The sequence below is a fragment of the Lonchura striata genome, chromosome Z (genome assembly GCF_050655825.1).
Source record: "Lonchura striata isolate lonStrDom1 chromosome Z, ASM5065582v1, whole genome shotgun sequence".
Lineage (NCBI taxonomy): Eukaryota > Metazoa > Chordata > Aves > Passeriformes > Estrildidae > Lonchura > Lonchura striata.
In genome coordinates, this window is record NC_140740.1 from 84,296,982 (window position 1) to 84,317,349 (window position 20,368).

The 20,368-nt window shown below is 40.0% G+C and overlaps 1 protein-coding gene across 1 annotated transcript in view; it reads right to left on the minus strand.

The window, feature by feature from the left end:
- The window catches only part of CPLX1 (complexin 1), a 106,916-nt gene that overhangs the window by 44,110 nt on the left and 42,438 nt on the right, over positions 1 to 20,368 (minus strand). The gene's annotated exons all lie outside the window — the stretch shown is intronic.

Below are 20,368 nucleotides of genomic sequence, written 5' to 3' on the forward strand. Positions count from 1 at the left end.
TTTATCCCCAAAATGCTGCATAAATCCATTTGTCCTGTACTTCAGAGGCATTTTAATTAGCAAATTACTGTCAATCATCCAGCCAGGAAGAAAAACAGTGGCTGAGGAAAGGGGAAGAGCATGTACTGTGATACAGCAGGGCAGCAGCAGGATCAAGCCTGGTTACATGGATAAAGAGAAGACACATCCCTTTGGAAGCAGTTGGACCTTGCCTGCAGCAGGAAAACACTGCATATTTTACTAGAAGAGGTTCCTTCATCCTGGAAAAACACTGTAGGTCCCTAATGCTGAGTCAGGACACCTCCATATTGGCTCGCTGAGATTTAACTGATTTAATCTGAGACAGCCTTGTTCTTACACAGTCACAAGTACACATACTCAGCATCTCTTGTTTTCCATAAAGCAAAGATTTCTGGCCTTTACAAAGGCTTGGGCTGGAAGGAGACACTACCAAAGAACTGACAAGTAATTTTTGCTGGTTTCATCAAAGGCTAAGTGAAGGAAAGAGGTTAGCAGTACCCTTTATAAATTACCCCTATAGATTACTCTACAGTGTGTCAGCTCTGCTGGAGGACTGTGATTGCTCTCACTTTCCACATCAGTTCTTGGGATAGTGATTGTGAAACCTTGATCCTTGAGGGAAGAAACATCTGCAACTTGTCACAATGATTCCTCCTGAATTGCCATAGTGATGGCACTTACCAGATCAACTATTGCTTCTAATAACCACCAAGGAATTTGTGAACAGCTAAGCAGATCCCTTTTTTCTCCACACTTCTTTTCCAGGTCAAATGTTTTCCCAGAACCCTAAGCTGAAAGCAACCCTGAATCAAAAACCACCCTCCAATCCCCCAAAATATGACAGAGAAATGTCCCTTTTAGATCTGCCACAGAGAAGCATGGGGAAACTGGTAATTTCAAGCCTTACAATATCTGGTTTTAATACAAAAGGTTTTTCCTTTTTGCCAGGTGGGAAATAACAACAGTAAACAAGACTATCCATATCCAGCTGCCTAACCACAAACCCCTTGACACTTCCATTGTTAGGAAACCTGTGGCTTAAAACAAAAAGACATCTAGGGAGCCCAGACAAACCCCACCTGGAATGGTCCCTGTCTACTGTCAGCCTTCCTCTACCATCATTTTGCATCCTTCATTGCAGGATCAGAGTCATACAGAAACTCTTACATATTGATGGAAAATTTACACAGACCATCTGGCAATTTATTTCCTGTAGTGCAAGGAAGGCTAACTGAAATTGCAAGTAAGCTAAAATTTCACAGCAAGCAAAAAGGAAATACAGCCTAGTTGTGTCACATCCAGGTACTGCAGGAATATCTCTAAGCAGCCTTTTTGTGCAAACATCAGTGATCACAAATCTCACTAGTACCTTTAACTTCTGAGTCCCCCTCAAAAGATTTCTTCACTGATTATCAAACTAAATTGGGTTCAATAATCTATCAAGTTTATCCCTTTTTAGCTTTCCTCCAGTTAGAGCTATCCAGCATTATACTGTAGTTACTTAGGAAACAGAATTCAGCAACAGAGATTTTTTTTTTTCAGCTCTAAGCACTACTTGTAGGCAATCATGAAGCTATAATGTCAGCTCAGCTCATCACATAAGAAGTGAAATAACATTACTTTCTTTTATTTCTTAGACAAGACCAAGTTTTTAAATGCATAAGGCATTTTGTTCTGCAGCCATTCAGCATACAGGACACTTAAAAGAACAAAAATCAGGATCCTCATAGATTCTCTTAATTCACCTGTGATTGCAAAGTAACTTTCTAAGTGTTTGAAATGCTGCACTGTTAACTAATTGGAAGGAAATATATTACGAGAACCAAAAATTTACACTACATTTTAACTAAGGAATTTTGTGTTACTTTTAGAAAAGCTTTTTTTTTTCCATCTCCTTTGTTTTTCATCCTAAACGGTAGACTTTGTTGTTAACATTCCCTGGATAACAGCTTCTGGTTTTAGCAGTACAGCAGCAAAGATTCCAGAAAATTCATCTACGTGCAACTGAAGTGCATCAGTTATAGGCAGAAGCAAAAGGAAAGAGCAGTTGTCCTGTCCTTAAATCCAATTTTGAGGCTTCCCAGGAAACAGAAGACGGACATACTTAGTGAATCTGTTCGTATAATAAACCTGGGAGGTTTTGTCTTTATTTCATCTTCTTGTCTTTCACACCCCAACCATGACATATACGTTCACACAAAGAGAAGTCAGAGACTGCTACACTATTCATTAATCAGTTAGGAGTTTCAATCAACATTATTTCTAACATCTTTAGAGAAGGCTACAGAAAGGAGACACAAACAGCTAGAGCTCCAGGACAACAATTGCCAGCTGTCACCTTTCTGGTTACAAACAGCCCTGCCCTCAAAGAATAAAAAACTTCTATATGGAAAAAAATCCCAGAAGTAGTGTGAAAATAAGTGGCATGGCAGCTGTCACAAAGTAATAATAATTCCTTTAGTCCATATAGGCTAAATAGCTAACAATCAGATGTTAAACCAAATACTATGGGTGTACTCAGATATGATGTGCTGGTTTTGGCCAAGGTAGAGTTAATTTTCTTCACAGAGAACTACTTATGGGTTGCATTTTGGACTTGTGCTGAATATGTTTTTTATACATTTTTGTTACTGCCTAGCATGGCTTAGGCAGAGTCAAGGCCTTTTCTGCTTTTTGTGCTGCCACTGGTGAGGAAGAATTGGGTGGTGAATGAAAATTGGGAGGGGAAATGGCCAGGACAGGTGACCCAAAGTGACCAAAGGGGTATTCCAGGACTGTATTAAACCTGGGCACAAGAAGGAGGAATGGGGAATATCTGAGTGATGCCATTTGTCCTCCCAAGTCACTGTGAGGGGGCCCTGCTGTCCTGGAGATGGGAACCAGTGAATTAATTCCTTGTTTTGCATTGCTTGTATGCAAGGCTTTTGCTTTCCCTGTTGAACTGCCTTTATCTCAAATCCACAAGTTTTCTAGCTGGTGGTGGGGGGTGAGTGAGCAGTCGCATGGTGCTTGGTTGCTGGGTTGGGGTTAAAATATGATATATGCATTTGTGTGAGTTTTGCTGGGTTAAATTGTCAGTATGCATCTGAAAAAGAGTAATATGGTTGTTCAGGTACATGTGGGAGACATTCCCCAGCAAAACAGCAAAAAAGTAAGCCATCTGTCTGGAAAGCAGTTTTACAGTGAAGGCTTTGGGGTTATGGTGGACAAGAAGCTGACCACGAGCTCACAATGTGTCCTTGCAACAGAGAAGGTTAAGTCTTCTTGGCTGCGTTAGCAGCACTGCTGTCTAAAAGTTGAAAGATCCTTCCCATCTACTCAGCCCTCTTGTGCAGAAATTTGGAGTGATGTGCCCAGTTCTGGGCTTCAAGACACAATGACAAGGGAAGAGATAATGTGTACAAACTCAAGTACAGGGAATGCAATTTAAATATTAGAAAAAAATAAATCGAGTTGCAGAAAGTTACAGTGGAGTCCCCATCTGTGGAGATATTTAAAAATTCATGAGCCACAGCCTTGAGCAACCTGCTGTAGGTAACCCTGTCTGAGAATGAGGTTGGACTAGACAACCCTAGTAGATGAACAACAACCTTACAAGTGTTTTGAATTACATCTGAAAGTGACTGAAGTTAATTTTGCAAGGAAAATGGTGAAGAGTACATGCTCAAACATATCCTGTATCTGAAGTAAATTCTTAACTGCTAGATCTCTGTTACAGAAGCCCTATCAGCCATGAGCTAACCCCTCAATAGCTGACTGACATCAATCCAGCTTTTATAAAGAAAATGAAAACTCACAAATCAGCTTGAAAGAGTGCTGTTGAATTTGATATTTGATTAAAAAAAATAAATGTCAAAAATATGGCAGGCAAAATTGTGTGCCGGGAAAGCTACAGGATTAGGATTACTAAGGATGACTTCCAGAGAAATAGAAATATCTTAGGCCTCCTTAATTAATTAAAGAATGATGGAAATTTGCATGCAGCATTGTTTTAGGTAAGATAATTATGCGAAATCAAAAGCTTTTCCTTTGCAAATATCTCATTTCATATTGTAGACAAGTAATACCCAAACCTGTCTTTCAGAATGTGTGCATGTGTGTATGCTTAGATCAGAGAATGGTGCAAAAGTTCTCCCTCTCAAACACAAGTTTCACAGGAAACACACCTAAAAAGGCATGTGCTGAGGGAATTTTACGGGGTTTTTTTTTGTTTTGGTTTTTTTGGTGATTTTTTTTTTTTTTTTGGAAGTAATATTTGTGCCTGAGCCATATTTAGATTGAATAGACAGGACAACAGATTCCTCAGAATCTCTAAATCTCTCTTTATCACATCATCCAAACATAAGGAGCTAATCACAGAGTACTGCTTTGGAGCAGGAATGGGTCACTCAGTTTTGCAGAATCACTTCAGAATCAGAACTAAGTACATTTTATTGACATCAGTGAATATCATCAAGGCTATGATATAAAGCTTATGTCTGGAAAAAACAACCAAAACATGTGACTTCCTCCTGCTACAGATTCAATAAAAGTGAAACACCCTTTCAGGAATGTATTGTGTAACATTCAAAAGTGGTACTTCCATGAACAAAAAACCTATGCTTAAATATTAATACTGAATAGCCCTAAAGAAACCATCACAATTTATCAATTAACTAAAACTAATACACCTAAGGAAACTGATTAATGATTCCTTTCATAAACAAAGAACTGATGCCAAGTTCAGCTGGGGAGCTCATTTGAGAAATTATAGTACCTTGGAGAATGTTGTTTTCTGGTCTTTTTCATAATGTGGGGATCTCTGATAAGGACTATTAACATTTTATTAAATTAAGAAATTATCAATTAAATTCAAAGCTCTGAGTAGACAGAGATATGCTTACTTTTCCTGATCCACTCATCACAAATCTCAACACAACTGAGATAGGATGCATTTGTATGCATTTCTGCTCCCTGGGACAATCTATGAGTTTATGCTGATTTCTAGGTCAGTGAGAAGCATATCCTCTTCAGCATTATCTTTTCTGTGATATCATGGGAAAGACACTGGAAGGATTCCAAGAGGTTCATTTAGACATGTCAAGTGAGGATCCATGGAGCACGTGTCCTGCACAAGTTATGCAGTGGCAGAACAAAAACAGGTAAGACAAAGGAGTAAAAAAGGAGCACTCAAAGCTCCAATATATAAACTTTGTTTATGAATCAACACTACTGAAAAATGGTCTGCTACTGGGGACCTTCAGCCATGCTCCGTCCCTAGACTCAACTTTCTCTGTCTCTGGTATTTTACTTAAATCTCTCTCTCTCTGTATCCAACCCAGACAAAAGATATTGCCAAACAAAACTGTTTTTTCTTGCAGGGAAACAAACTGGTAAACTGAGAAAATTCTCTCTAAAGATACATGAGATATTTAAGGATATTTGGAGGTATTTAGAACACCAACTATTTCAAAACATCACCACTATGGTAATGTGTCATTTCCCTTGCAGACACTGAGGTAGATTTTAAAGGCTGATGTTGAAGAGCCTTTTGCCAGCTTGGTACAGAGCCAAATGGAGGCCCTTTGTATTTTCTAGAAATTTTTTTTCCACATTATTTGAGGCAGTAATAAGTTGAAACAAGTGCAAGACCTGTATTTCACTCTGCAGATGGGTATTGAAGCCAAAAAGTGAATGAGGTAGATAGTCACTTTAACAGAAAAAGATTTTTCTTACCTTACAAGCTGCTGAATAGTCTTCTTTGCTGGATAATGGAAAGTACATTTTTACAGCATGACTCTGTCAGCCTCATTAAAATAATTTTTTAACTAAAATCTTAGTCTCCAAGTTTTTATCTCTGTAATCTCCATCTGCACAGTGACAGCTCCTCTCTAGCTACATAGGGACAGTACAGTACTTGAACACAAACCAACATCAATCTCCTGGTACCTGCACATTTGTGTAATTAATGGATCAATTCCTTTCCTATTGTCTCCTTCTAGCTTGCAATTAGCAATTCGTATTTGTAAGTGAATCCTTCACTTAGTATATTATTTATTTCTTTGCACTGGTGTGATGTCCTTTTAATACAACTATAACTAAAACAGTAAAGTTCCCCATGAAATTTATGTGGAGACATAAATTTCATCATTTTCAGGTATCATTCATTTCATCTCATATTAGGCCTGCTGTCCAATATCCTGGACCTTTGGAACTCTCTTATTTTTCATGGAATCATAGGATCATGTAGGTTGGAAAAGACCTTTAAGATCATCAGCTCCAACTGCTAACCTAACACTGTGAAGTCCACCACCAATCACGTCCCTTCACCACCAATCACGTCCCTAAGTGCCATGTCTACGTGTGTTTTAAATGCCTCCAGAAATGTGCACTCTACTGCTTCATGGTTACAGTCTGTTCCAATGTTTAAGAACTGTTCTGCTGCTAAAATTTTTCCACATATCCAACTTAAACCTCCACTGGAACAACTTGAGGCCAATTCCTCTTGTCCTGTCCTTTGCTACCTGGGAGAAAAGACCGACACCCAGGTGGCTAAAACCTCCTTTCAAGCAGGTGTAGAGAGTGATGAAGTCACCTCTGAGGCTTCTTTTCTCCAGGAAAAACACCCCCAGCTTCCTGAGCTGCTTCTCGTAGGGCTTGTGCTCCAGACCCTTCACCAGCTCCATCACTTCACATCTCTGGACATGTTCCAGCACCTCAATGTCTTCCCTATAGTGAGAAGCCCAGAACTGAGCACAGAACTCAAGGTGTGTTCTCACCAGTGCTGGGTACATGGGGACAATCCCTGCCCTGGTCCTGCTGGCCACACTATTGCTGACACAGGCTGGGTGCCAGTGGCTTTCTTGGCCACCCGGGCACGCTCCTGGCTCTTGTTCAGCTGCCATCAATCAGCAGCACCACGTCCTTCTCTGCTGGGCATCTTTCCAGACACTCTGCCCCAGCCTGTAGCACTGCATGGGGTTGTTGTGACTGAACAGCAGGACCTAGCACTTTGCTTGTCATCTGTTATTGAGGTTTTTAATTGCCAACCACTATTTCCATTTCATGACAAATGAGAAACCACCACTCGGCTAATACATATCTGTTATTGAAAATGATCCTATAGATGTTTTTCCAGGCTGAAGCAGGTGCTACATTTTATAATCAGTTTCTGAAAAATCTCAAACACTCTTGATGGCCTGTCAGTTGTGTCTGATTTGTATGCATCATAGTTAGTGTTCTTATCTCATACTGTGCCATGCACTTTTGATTCAGTATAGTTAATATCTCTGAGAAGTAAAATATTCACTTCAGTTCATTCATTCATTTGTGAAACTCCTCTGCTGCAAAAAAAGATGAAAAAAAAAAAAAACAAAAAAACAAAACAAAACGAAAACCACCTACAAAAAATACACACTCCCTAGCTGAAATATATTTTACTAATATCCTCTGATGGACTCTTTCATTCTCCTTCTGCTCTGTAACCTTTCATGAAGCCTACCAAGCAGCATGAACAATTGTTTTCTGATACAAGAGTGTGCACCAAATAACCATAAATATGATGACACCATTTCATGCTGAGAACTACAAGATGGAGGTACATTATGTACAAGATGGTAGTACATTATGAGATGATTGACACAAACATACAACACAAATGTGCAAAGACTGAAGCTGCAGGAAAGTTATCAGATACCTCTGGCTTGGGTAGGGTAAGGCTTTGCAGAAGAAACTTAGGTTCAGTTCCATACATAAACCCATTTCACATTCTGCATGGGTTTAATTTTCATCTGACTGCATCATTCTGCAATTGAAATAATGGTGAAGCACTTCTGCCACTGCCTTTGAAGACACACAGGCTGTTAGGATAAGCTATTGCTTCAGTCATTCATAAAAGTAATAATTGCATTGATTGGAAACAGATTGTCTGGAAATGTTGTGAGTTCACATAAACAAGTCCTGCTGAAGATGAGAAAAAACAGTTGGATCAAAGAATAGAATTTTAAAACATAATTTATATTCCAGTTTTGTTATACAAGGTTCTACCTCAGTGTGGATATGTGTTTAAGTAGCACACCTGTAACTACAAACTTGTCATACAAATAAACACATACAAGGTCAGTGTTAGCAGTGCCAATGTGGCTGGGTCAGCCTGACCCTAAAATGTGCCTTGGGCTGGGGGCACATCATCAGATAACTGCAGCTCATCATGTTGCTGGCTCAGATCCCTCCACAGATAGAACTGAGGCTTTTGCTCACACATACTTCACACAAATATTTCAATAAACAGGCACTGTGACAGAGCACTCTCCCTTACCCATTTCACACTGATGCCTGTGCCCACTGCAGAAGAGCTTGAGGTTGTGAGTCTTCAAGATCCTGCAGCTGTGCAAAGAGAGGAGGAGGTATTTTTGTTCCAGAGGCCAACACACACAGCAGGCAGGTTCCTGAGACTCCTTTTACCTGCTTCCTACCAGTTAAATCCTGCTTCAAGGTGGCAAGAGGAAAAAGCAGAAAGATGGAAACAAAAGCAATCATCACTCTCCAGTACCTAGCACTAAGAGAATATTCAACCACTGTGCTCCCGCTGGCTACAGGGAGCTTGCACAGGAAGAGAAATGAAAATGATGCAGACATCATGGGGAGTGATTCTGGGTTACCAGACTGAGCTGCCAGCTGAAGAGCACAAATCTGACTCTGCTTTTGGAGGGATCATTACTACTCCAAGATACCTGGGGGGCCACAGTCTCCTACTTATGCTGCAAAGTGTGTGCAAGCCTAGCTAAAACGCACTCTGCCTTGCTTTCAGGCACATTGTATAAATACATTTCCCAGTGCACTAGATGAAAATAGCAACCCACACACTGTTCTTTTGAACTATGACACAAATCTTTTCGCTAAAAGACAAGGTGATGTCTTTTATTACATGGTAAGGGATTAAGAGACGTTTTAAGATTAAGAAGATTTACAGCAATTAAGATAATGTAAGTTTCTGTTACTGCCTCTGCTCCACAGATGCTGCATGCACCTTTGGGAGGTACTCCCATTTCTCCTTCTCATGAATTTTGTTGATCTTCATTGTTTGTGTTGTAAAGCCTCTCAATGCAGGCAATTTTGAGCCAGATCTACACCTGGAAGGGTTCAGTCCTTTCTTCAGGGGAACACTCCATGCAACCCCACTACCATAATGCAGGAACAGCTCCCTGTATAGCATTAATGCAGTTTCTTGTGTTGCAGTTTTGATCAATAATCCCTGGCAAATGCTCGTCTTGTCCTCCTGACCACTATGACCCAGCTAGAATGTAGCTGTAAATAATCTCTGAGCAGGTTCCCCATCTAGTTCATGGAGGTCTACTCCAGATAGTCACAGATCTTGGAATGAGATTCTTCAGGCCAAGTGGAAGCACCTATCTTAGGAGGAGAATTCTCCTCTGGGCTTGCTTACCTGATATCTACTGATGGAGAAATTAAAGTAGGCATCTTGTTCACAGGACCCCACCTGCACTGCTGCATTCTGGCATTAGTCACATGCAGCTTGTAGTTCCAGCAGGAAAAAAAAAAGGACTTGAAAGCAGATCTGCTTGCCACAATATTTATCTGCCTGTGATTTATGATTGTTTCAGTCCTGCTTTCCTGCTCCAGAGAAATTATTCACTTTGGCACAGAAAGAACAGCTGAATAATAATAAAAAAAAAAAAAAATGCTAACTGTGTAAATCTCTGCTGCTCCAACAGATTTCCTAAATTCATCCTGGTGACAGATTCCAGACCTTCTCTGTTCCCTTGGAAAATGATGGTCTTCTTCTGGCTAACAAGGATGATGAGTCTATTCAGAAAGCCCAGAAACATCAGTCTGCAAGATAATCCTGCTGACTGGAATCTTCCTGTTGCTTTAAAGAGAGGTTAACAGAAATTGAAGCAACACCATGAAACACTACATTTGGTGACACATTTAGTACATATATGTAGAATGTTTCTGAATTGGCAGCCAGCCCAAACCTATCTGAAGACAGCTGTGAGACTGAGGAAGTCAGAAGAACGTGACACCGCTCTGGTGGAAGCAAGTCACCTATCTCTGCTGCCCTGGAAGGGCAAATGCTGCTCCTTTATGGACCTTCAAGTTCCAGATTACTCAAGTAACGCCTGGGGCAGGGATGGAGGAGGATGTAGATTAGATGACCTTTTAAAGGTCCTTTCCAAAAAACTATTCTGTGATTTCTTACCAGATGCCTTAAAATAATATGTTAGCTCTGAAGCCAGATGAGTTTTTTAAGTAGCAAAAAGAGCAAGAAAATATATTTTTAATAATAATAATAAAAAATAATTCAAAAAAATAATAAAAATAATTTTTAAAAAACCCACAAAATCAAACAAGCAAACAAAATAAACATGAAGACCAGACATGTTAACAAGATATTATGGCTGCCTCAGTTGCTTCCTCGGGTGGTAGACTGCAAACTGTTCCCTGGCCCCCCAAAGATTTTCCAAGATGGCTCATCTCCTTGAAATAGACTAATGTGTTGGCAGGAAGAAATGACACTGCATAAGGGCACTGGGATGAGCCATAAACTAAGCCATCACTGAAACACAACTTTCTCGCACAAGAAAGTCCTAAAAAGATTCAGTCAAATCTTCAGGAAACTTTATGAGCTTTCCCCAAGTAGTTGAATTTTTATGATGAGATGTCATTGGGAATTTCTACATAGCAGCAAGAGAAGTTTAAACAGCTCTAATGATCTTAGCTGGTAAAAATACTTATATAACAGGAAAGATAGGTACTCCTTAGAAATAATTACTTCACCTTCACTTATTTCTTAATATACTTCAAGAAATGTGGGTGCTTGTTAACAGCAGGGTAGCAATATGCTGGTGCTGTGGTGCTTCTTGGTAGCTACAGTGATTTCAGTGGGATGATACTATACCAGAGAAAAACATTCTTTGGAATGCACTTTTACTCAAGTCAGGAGCTTGTAAGTCCCATCTTACTGAATAGAATCAAGTTTTCTTTGAAAAAATGTTAACATAATTTCTGCCAGTGATCTGTCACGTTTTCTCAAGCCTGAGGGCCACTAGGCAGGCTGTGAGTGGAGGAGACAGGGTTTTTATAAGGAGCTGTGGAACTTCCACAGTGAAGCAACACCAGCGATTGCAGACACATTGTGACCAGGAAGAACTCTTTAAATTTGGGTTGTTCTCAGTGATTTCTTCATACACCCATAGACAGAAGCATAACACACACACTCACACACACAAAAGCATTGTATCTGCTAGACAAAGTAGCTCTCTCTCCTTTCTCTGCAGCTTGGGTTATTTCAGTTTTATGTGGGAGTTCCTTCATGGATGCAGAACTGATGGAACAGACCCATCTATCCAGAAGAAAAAATTAGAGACTAAATGTCTAAGTGTGCCTCCAGGACTTCAAGAATAAAAACTATCCAAAAAGTTATTAACTTCCCTTAATTAAAAAAAAAAAAAAAAAACTTCAGAGATGTGACTTCTCAAATCACTTATTAACAGATTTGACATCACATTACATCACTGAGGATTCTTTTTCAATAACATGTAGTGGAGTACTTTTAGACATCTTCAAAAATGAATAAAAGTACCCAAAAATAGAAGAAGCACTGCTACAGTACTTGGTCCCTTGTCAGTTCAAAGCTTTCAAGAGATCTGAGATGCCAAAACTGACATGAGAAGAAAATAACTGAAGTCACTTTCAGTCTAAGATTTAGGGGATTATTTGAAACAAAGTAATAAGAAAAATCAATGGCAAGGCAGTCATTAATGTATTACATCATTTCATATTCTAACAGACTATAGATGCAAATACAAAGTTGAAAACACATTCTTTTAAAATAGAGGGTAAAAATAAAGCAAGATAAATATATAGGAAAATAAATTATAGAAAGGTCTGCTGAACTGTTAATGCTTCAAGTATGATAATTAGATAAGATGTATGAGGTCCTTTTCAAAGCTGTCATTGTTTGGTTATTATGTGGTGGTTGTTTTTCACCTGCAAATCTGAAAATCTTTGTGCTGGCAAGATGCAGATTCAGTATGAAACCTTTGCTCTGTGTAAACTTCCATAAACAAGTTGCCTTCACAAGCATGTAGATAAAGAATGTCAGAATGTAAATCCCCGTGTCTCTGGACTGAGGAAACACAGCTCTCAGTAGCTCTGTGGCTATTGTCTCTTTTCATGCACACCACACTCTGGATTAGCCTTTAGTGTTGATTAACACAACTCTGAACTCCACATCATTATCTTCCCCTCTATGAAGGTGACTTCACAATTTTTTCACTGCCTGCAAATGTTTTTCAAGGATCTCATTACGCAGTTTGCAACTCAGGCCTTTGAACATCTCAACAGAAAAATTGCCCCAGAGACTGTGAGCAGTAAATCTAATGTGACATCCAGAAAAACCATTTTTCAGACTAATAAAGTCCATTTCCTTAAAATATCTGGAAAGAGAAAGAAACATCTCTTCCCAAACTGATGCAGGTATCATTCCTGTTGTGCATGTTCCTGTTTTGTAGGCAAGCCTTCTCTTCCACTCCATTTGTGCTTCTAGGTCCTGAAGACCCCTATGGGTCCCACCCTCAAAACAAAGGCTGCTTTTCCTTTTTACAGGGCAGAAACAGATTTGTGAGGCAGTTCCCCAGGCAGGCTTTATCACTTGTTGACAAATCTAAGGCACTCCAGCTATCTAACATTACTGAAGCCTATACTTCAGCTTTGCCCTTGGTGCCTCTTTCATATCCTGGTGTTTTGCTCAGTCTCCATCACAGTGGGAATTGCACAACCCATTTTGAATATGCAGACCTCAGTAAAGGAAGTTAGGTACATTTTCTTGCAGAATTTTACACCAATTTGCTTCAGAAGACAAAGTCCCACAGTGCTGATGAACACTCAGGGAGCAAAGACCTCTTGTAAGTCACCTTGTAGCCTTGATTGAAGAAGATGTGCTTGTTCTATTTTCAGTCTTCCATCAGTAGCTTTTTCTTTCACCTTTTTTAATATGTGGGCCATGCCTCCTATTGATCCACACATTTTTCAGCATAGTATGGTGTTACCTCAGTCTATAGAATTACTCAGAAAAGCTCAAGGGATCAGGAGATAATTGAGCAAGAAAAATAATTGATGCAATTTCTGTACTTTTTACTTTTTACTTCAGGAGAGTCAAAAGAAAATTGAAGGGCAAGAAACACTTTTGAACCACAAGAAAATGGTTTTGGAAAACTTTTCTATGAAAGACTTTAAACTGTTGCCTAATTTGAGATTTCGCATCTTCATTTAAGGATAAAAGATGACAAAAACAAGATTTCAAGATTTCTACAATAACCTCAACTCAGGGGAATATTACATAAGTGAAAAGGTAGCAATACAGTACTAAAAAAAAAAAAAAAAAAAAAAAAACAACCAAAAAAACCAAAACAAAAACATTTTTATGTATGCCTATCTAGTGAAAAGGACAAGGGAAGAGTTGTGTAAGCCTATTGCTCTGACTCCTTGAATTCATCTGGATTTACATGGAGAAAGCTGATATATAAAGCAACACAGCTTTATATTCACCCTGCATTCATTACTTGTATGAATATCACCTTCTCCCTTGCTCCAAAGATGGTGGAGATGATGGTCAGGGCTGCTCGGACAGCTATAGCTCAAGCAAGAATTTCTTTTTCCTTTGGAAAATGTTGTCTATTGTTTTAAGTCTCCCAAGCCTGCTTTCCAGACACAATCTGCCCCTCTTCTTTCCTGAATGAAAGGCACAGCAGGAGTGCAAAAAGCAGTCCTCCACAAGGCTCTCTTTACAAGCCACAGCCACACCTGTTGCCTCGTCTGAACAACAGAAAAGTCAGAGTTTGAAAGAGCCCAAAAAATTGATACTACACTGTGGCAGAAGTAGGGCAGGAAGTATAATATATAGTTCTAAATTCCCAAACACCAAATCCAACACAATCAATAGGGACTATATCCTGCTTTCTCTAAGCATTTTAAGGCAGGGGTAGCAGAATCCCTCAGAGCCATGAAGAAAGGACTACCATATTCATTCAGTGTATAAAATAACTTCTTCCCATACCCTGCTAAAAAGCTGCAGTTTTTTTTTTTTTTTCTTGTGACAAATAGATATTGTATCCAGGCACATTGGTCCTTTGTATTCATAGATTCACATCTGAATTACTACCAAACCAATTGTTTTACAAATGTGCAGTATTCAGTGGTTTGTCAAGCAGCTTAATCATGTTATGGAGGCATCACAGCAGGGTCTCTTACCTAGAAGAAAGATGACTATCAAATTATCTTTTTCCATTTTTTTCACAATATATCCTCTGTGGACTGTATTGAAGGTAAATATGACATAATATGCCATTACTGCCAAAATGGAACCAGAAATTATGTTATTCAGACTTAAGGATGGACTAACTGGAAGGTAACATGAGACTTTGGCAATAGCTTAGCTTGAATAGAAAATTCTGCAGCTCCACATTTGGTGCTGTTTGATGTTTCTGTCACCTGTCCTCTAGATCAGGAACAATCCACACACATGTGCATTGGTTACACTGACCTCTCCTTGCTGTGATTCTGAGCACTGCAGTATTAGCGGTTGGTAGGAGCAGCAAAAACTGTCCTCAAATGTCAGGACAGTATTTCTGGTGGCTGCAGAGCTTCTCTTGTATCTGCTGTAGATGTATGCTCACAATAATAGCTGATGTAGTTGAACCAACCCAGATAAAACATACTCATACTAACAGATTCCTTCCCAAGCTCTTGCTACTTGTGCTGCTCAACCCAGACATTCCCAGCCAGCTGGGAGCCCACTGGCTACACAAGATTTCCAAGAGACAGCAGGGAAATACTAGAGCATTTCAACACATCTGTGATTACCTACAGAGTCATCAGATCCAGAACAATCCTATGTTCACTTCCCTACCCTAGGCCAAGAGGGAAAAAGCCCTGGATTTTTAATACCTACTTACTATGGCAGGATGTGGAATTACCATCTCATAAAAAACCCTCATCCCTGTAGGATATCAATCCATGCCCACTAACCTTGAGACCCAAGGGACCACAAAGACCAAATTTAAAGCTTTCATTACCAGAGACCCCAGGCCATTATGCTTCAACTGGAAGAGAGTGGTATGAACTCCACTGTCAGTAAACCCATGCTTCCACAGTGAAAGCCAGTGATGACAAACAGAATGCATCATTTGCTACAAAGAGACTTGTTCAGGGTAAATTTTTTTTTTTGTAACCTTAGTACTTGCTCTGGAATCAAAGGTCGCTGGAGCAAGGCTGACATGACAGCACAATCAAAATCCTTTCACAGCTATAGCTTGTTTGCTGCTTGAAACATAATCCAACATGTAGCCAGCTGCACTAGCTGACATGTAATGCTGTAGTCACACACACAGACATATGCAGAGGAAAGGAGGGAAAGGCACAATTACAAGCCTTGCATAGGAAACAATACTGGTCACTCCAACAGACAATTAAATATATTTAGGATCATCGCTTACAAACAAGAATGGCAGGCATAAGGAGGGATGTAGTTTCAGCACTGAAATATTTAATAAATACTCTCCAGAAGAATTGGAAGAACTGTTATTTTCAATCTGTCTGCGATCACAACTGCAATTGGAATCAACATCATTTTTGCAGACAGATGGGCTGCAATACTGAAAAGCCACCAATTTTTTCCTGTGAAAAGCCAAGAGCTGGACATTCACTCTATGCTCGGGGAAAAAAGTGAATTAAAAAAACATTTAATGTTTATATATCCTCAGCTATAGGAAGTGAATATATTTTAAATAGAATCAAAAAATGCATCCTAATCAAAGAAGATCTTTGGAAATATCTTCCAGCAGCTGAATAAAATTTATGAGTTCACCTAGAGCAGTAGTCTGAAAGAGTAACCTAATAGCAGAACTGTGTATTTTGTTGGGTGTGTAAGCAGATAGTACTGTCATGAATAGGTGCACATTCATGGAAATATGTAATTTAGAGTCCTTTTGCACTATATGAAAGGTCTGTGCAGCTTGTCAAGGTAAGTGAGATGCCACAAATGTAGGTCATCAAGAATGACAGGAATGTGACAGCTTGGCTACAAGAAACTATTAATAGAAAAGTGAAGATGAAAAGGAAGAGAAAGGAAGAGATGTATTAGAGAGGAGGGAAGGAGGGAAGGGAGGGAAGGGAGGGAAGGGAGGGAAGGGAGGGAGGGAGGGAGGGAGGGAGGGAGGGAGGGAGGGAGGAAGGAAGGAAGGAAGGAAGGAAGGAAGGAAGGAAGGAAGGAAGGAAGGAAGGAAGGAAGGAAGGAAGGAAGGAAGGAAGGAAGGAAGGAAGGAAGGAAGGAAGGAAGGAAGGAAGGAAGGAAGGAAGGAAGGAAGGAAGGAAGGAAGGAAGGAAGGAAGGAAGGAAGGAAGGAAGGAAGGAAGTTACAAATTTTATTACCATTTATGGAAGCTGAGACACATCATATTTCCAAATGTCTTACCAAGACATGATTTTTTTTGTTGCCATTGGAAAAGTCTGTGGGTATTTGTGTGAGTATTTTACACTGTTGCTACTTGACATGGATAATTTTTTTGGTGATTGGAAGTTTCAGAAGGGCTGTTACCATCAGAATACTTTGACATACCAAGACTATTCTGCCAGAAAGATCATTCAGTAAGTGAAATTCTTGCTTCCATCTCTTCCCCAAATGGGGAAACATTCCTTCAGGCCACAGGAATGGATTCTTGTCAAGGGAAAGATCATGCTGGCATCACTTTCACAGATGAACTGAGTGCAAAAGTCTCTGGATAAAAATTGAACTAGTCCTTTCTATCCCTCAAATACACTCACTTCCAATGGGATTATTTTGTCCTTCTTGTTCAGGAAGAAACTGTATTCAACACGGAGGCAGTAAAATGCAAGGAAGATATAATGACAGCCTGACATTATATAGCTAAAATGGACCTTATCTCTTCAGGGCAATTAAGAATAACCTTCTAGCATTCTTTTTTTTCTACCTCACATATATGAACTGCATTTGTGGATGACTAAGTAGATATATGAGGTCTAAACCATGTAATAGTCAAATTACTATTAGTGAAGGCAAAAATAGAGCTAGACTAAAGAGAATATTATCCTTTAGCATGTGGAGCATGTTACATATTGGCTTATGAGTTTAAGAAGATAAGCATACTGTTCAAGATAACCAGCTTTTTGGTTACAGACATTCAAATTAAGCATTTGGATATTTATTTCTGCTAGTAATTTAACAGCACAAGCAACCTAGTCACTCAGGAAAAATGTCTGAAAGATAGCATCCCCAAAACCAAATAGAGCCATTTTTGTCATAATTTTATTTTGCCTTGAAAGTCAACACTTCCTCTGTTAGCTGTGGAACATGCTTCTATCAAACAAGAAGTTTTTAAATAACTAGATCAACAAGATATACAATAATACTTTGGAATTTTGAAGTACCGTGTTAAGTCTGCATATGGAAATCCAAGGTTTTTGTAATTCAATATGTAGACTAACACTGTACTTCAATGTAAAACTGAGGGCCACAACAGAAATTAAAATGAAGTTAAGAACACCATCAGAATTTGTAGCAGGAAAAGGAGATCACTCCAAGCCCAGTATCAAACACTTTATTTATCCATTAAAAGATTTTATAATTCAACAGAAGGAAAGATGCTTATTTTTCATACAACTTCATTCTTTTGCAAGAACATAGATGCATATTCTTTAGTCCTGTGAAGTCCAGAAGTTTGAAAAGAGTTCATTTTTTTAAAAAACAAAGAAATCTCATGATATAAGCCTACCATTTCAGTGGGCTGCATTTTACCTCATCAGTATTTTTCCGTCAGTAGTTGTCAAACTTCAGCTGGGAGGGTTCATCTGTGATGTACAGTGTGCTGTCTATATGGAATACAACATGCAAGAATCCTTCATCTCCCCATCTGCTGGGTGACAGAATTACAGGGCACCCCACTGGTCATGCTTCCAAATTGAATTGCTAATTTTGTGGAGCTCTTTATCTAACACAAACTCTCCTCAAATAGGCATTTACAGTTAGTGGACTGTTCCCTGAAGAGTGAAGAATGGATATATATCGATTCAGGGTTTTTCTATGCTTTATTTTAGCATTTCCTTACATTCCAGGTTCTAACTTTGTGCATGTGTTTGATGATTGCCTGTGATCATACTGTTGTGCTAAATGCTGTTCCACAGTGTAGCTGAGATATATGGATGCAGAAAAGCTTGTCATGAAAGAGTCTGTTGCCCAAAATCTTCTTTGCTTTTTTGTAGATGCAGCTAAACAATCTCCCGCCAGGCTAGTAATTTCTGCTGTTATTCATCAAATTAGACATGCTGGTTGCTATTTTTTTTTTTTTTAAAGTCACAAAAATGGATTAATTCCTAATTCATTCCTCTTACTCCATCCTTGCATTGTAATCCCAAATGTCCCTGTGCAAATCTATCCCAGGCTCTCCTGAAGATTGGAATCCACTACGGGCAACCTCATCAAGGGGGAGTTACCAACTTCTGCTTCAGATACAGGAAACATCATGCTTGCAAGCTCTCATCCTGGTGGGAAATTCCAACCACCTGGCCCTCTGCTCAGCTGGCTTCAAGAAACCCAAGGGACTTGAGGAGTACGCAGAGACCATCCTCCTGGTCCAGGTATCAGACCAGCCAGCCAGCAGTGGTGTTCCTGGGCCTGGCACTCAGCATTGCAGAGGGCTCATTGAAGAGGTCATGGCTGGGAGCAGCCAGGGCTGTAGCAGGCACAGCCTGATCATTCCTGGATCTCAAGGAATATGAGGCAGCAAAGAGAAACTCCAGACCCTAAAATTAGAAACAGTGAACTTCCAGATGTTTAAAGCGTTAGTGGATGAGATCACCTGGGAAACTCCTTAAGGACAGAGGAGGAGATTAGACCTGGAAATTCTTTAAATACATTTTTCTTAGAGCACCAGAGCTTTTTATTCCTGTGTGAGAAATTGAGCATGGCTGGGTGGAAATTGGCATGGCTGAGCAAGGATTTTTTTAAGATGACAGATGATATAAGGAAAGTAAATGGACATTGGTTGAATGTGTAGAAATGGGCTCAGGAAAGCTAAGGCAATACTGGAAGAGGACTTGGTAGGGAAAAAGTATACAGGTCAGAAAAAAAAGGCCAAGGAGGGTGTACTGCCACTGATGTGGTGCAAGGGTGAACTGGTGACAACTGATATGGAGAAGTCTGAGGTCATCAATGAGTTCTTTCCCTCAATCTTCACAGGTAGTCAGGCTTCCCACTTCTCTCAAATCCTCTGAGTGAGTGGTGGGTGGGGAGGGAAGTCCCTCCCACTGTAAACAAAGAGCAGGTTCAGGATCACTTGATGAAGCTACACAGCCTCAAGTCTATAGAACGTGATGGCATACATGAGGAAACTGTCTGATGTTGTTGCCAAGCCATTATACGTCAAATCTGAGAATTCATGTTGGTCAGGCTAAGCCCCCACGTACTGGAAAAAGGAATACCTCTCCCATTTTTAAAAGAGGGAGACAGGAGAATTCAGGGAACTACAGATGGGTGAGCATCCCCTTTGTGCCAGGGAAGATCACAGACCAGATCCTCCTTGCACATTTACCAAGACATATAAAACACACAAAAGTGACCTGGGACAGCCAACTTACCTTTACTGTAGGCAAATTGTGCTTGACCAATCTGGTGCCCTTCTATGATGCAGTGATGGCAACTATCTACAAGACAAGACTGGTTGTCACCTATCTAGACTTCTGTAAGGATATTGGTACAGTCCCACATCACATCCTTATATCCAGATGGGAGAGACATGGATTGGATGATGGATTCCTTATCAGTGGATATGGAATTGGCTGGATGGATGCCACCACAGAGTTGTGCTCTATGTCCAGGTGGAAGCTGGTGACAAGTGATGTCCATCAGGGCTCTCTGCTGGGACCAGTGCTCTTCAATGTCCTCATCCATGGCACAGAGGGTGGGATTGAGTGCATCCCCAGCAGGTTCGGAGATGGCACAAAGTGAGCAGTGCAGCTGACACAACACAAGGATGGGATGCCATCCAAACAGATCCAGTCAAACTTGAGAACTGAGCCTATGAACCTCATTAAACTCAACAAGTCCAAGTGCCAGGTGCTGGACTTGGATCAGCAATCTCAGACATCAATACAGACTGAGAGATGAGCTCACTCACTGAGTGCAGCCCTGCGGAGAAGGACCTGGGGTTTTTCATGCATGAGAAGCCAGACACAAGACACCAGTGTGTCCGTGTAGCTCAAAAGGCCATCTGCATCCTGAGATGCAACAAAAGTAGCGTGGCCCAGCTGGTGAGGTGGTTTTCCCCCTCTG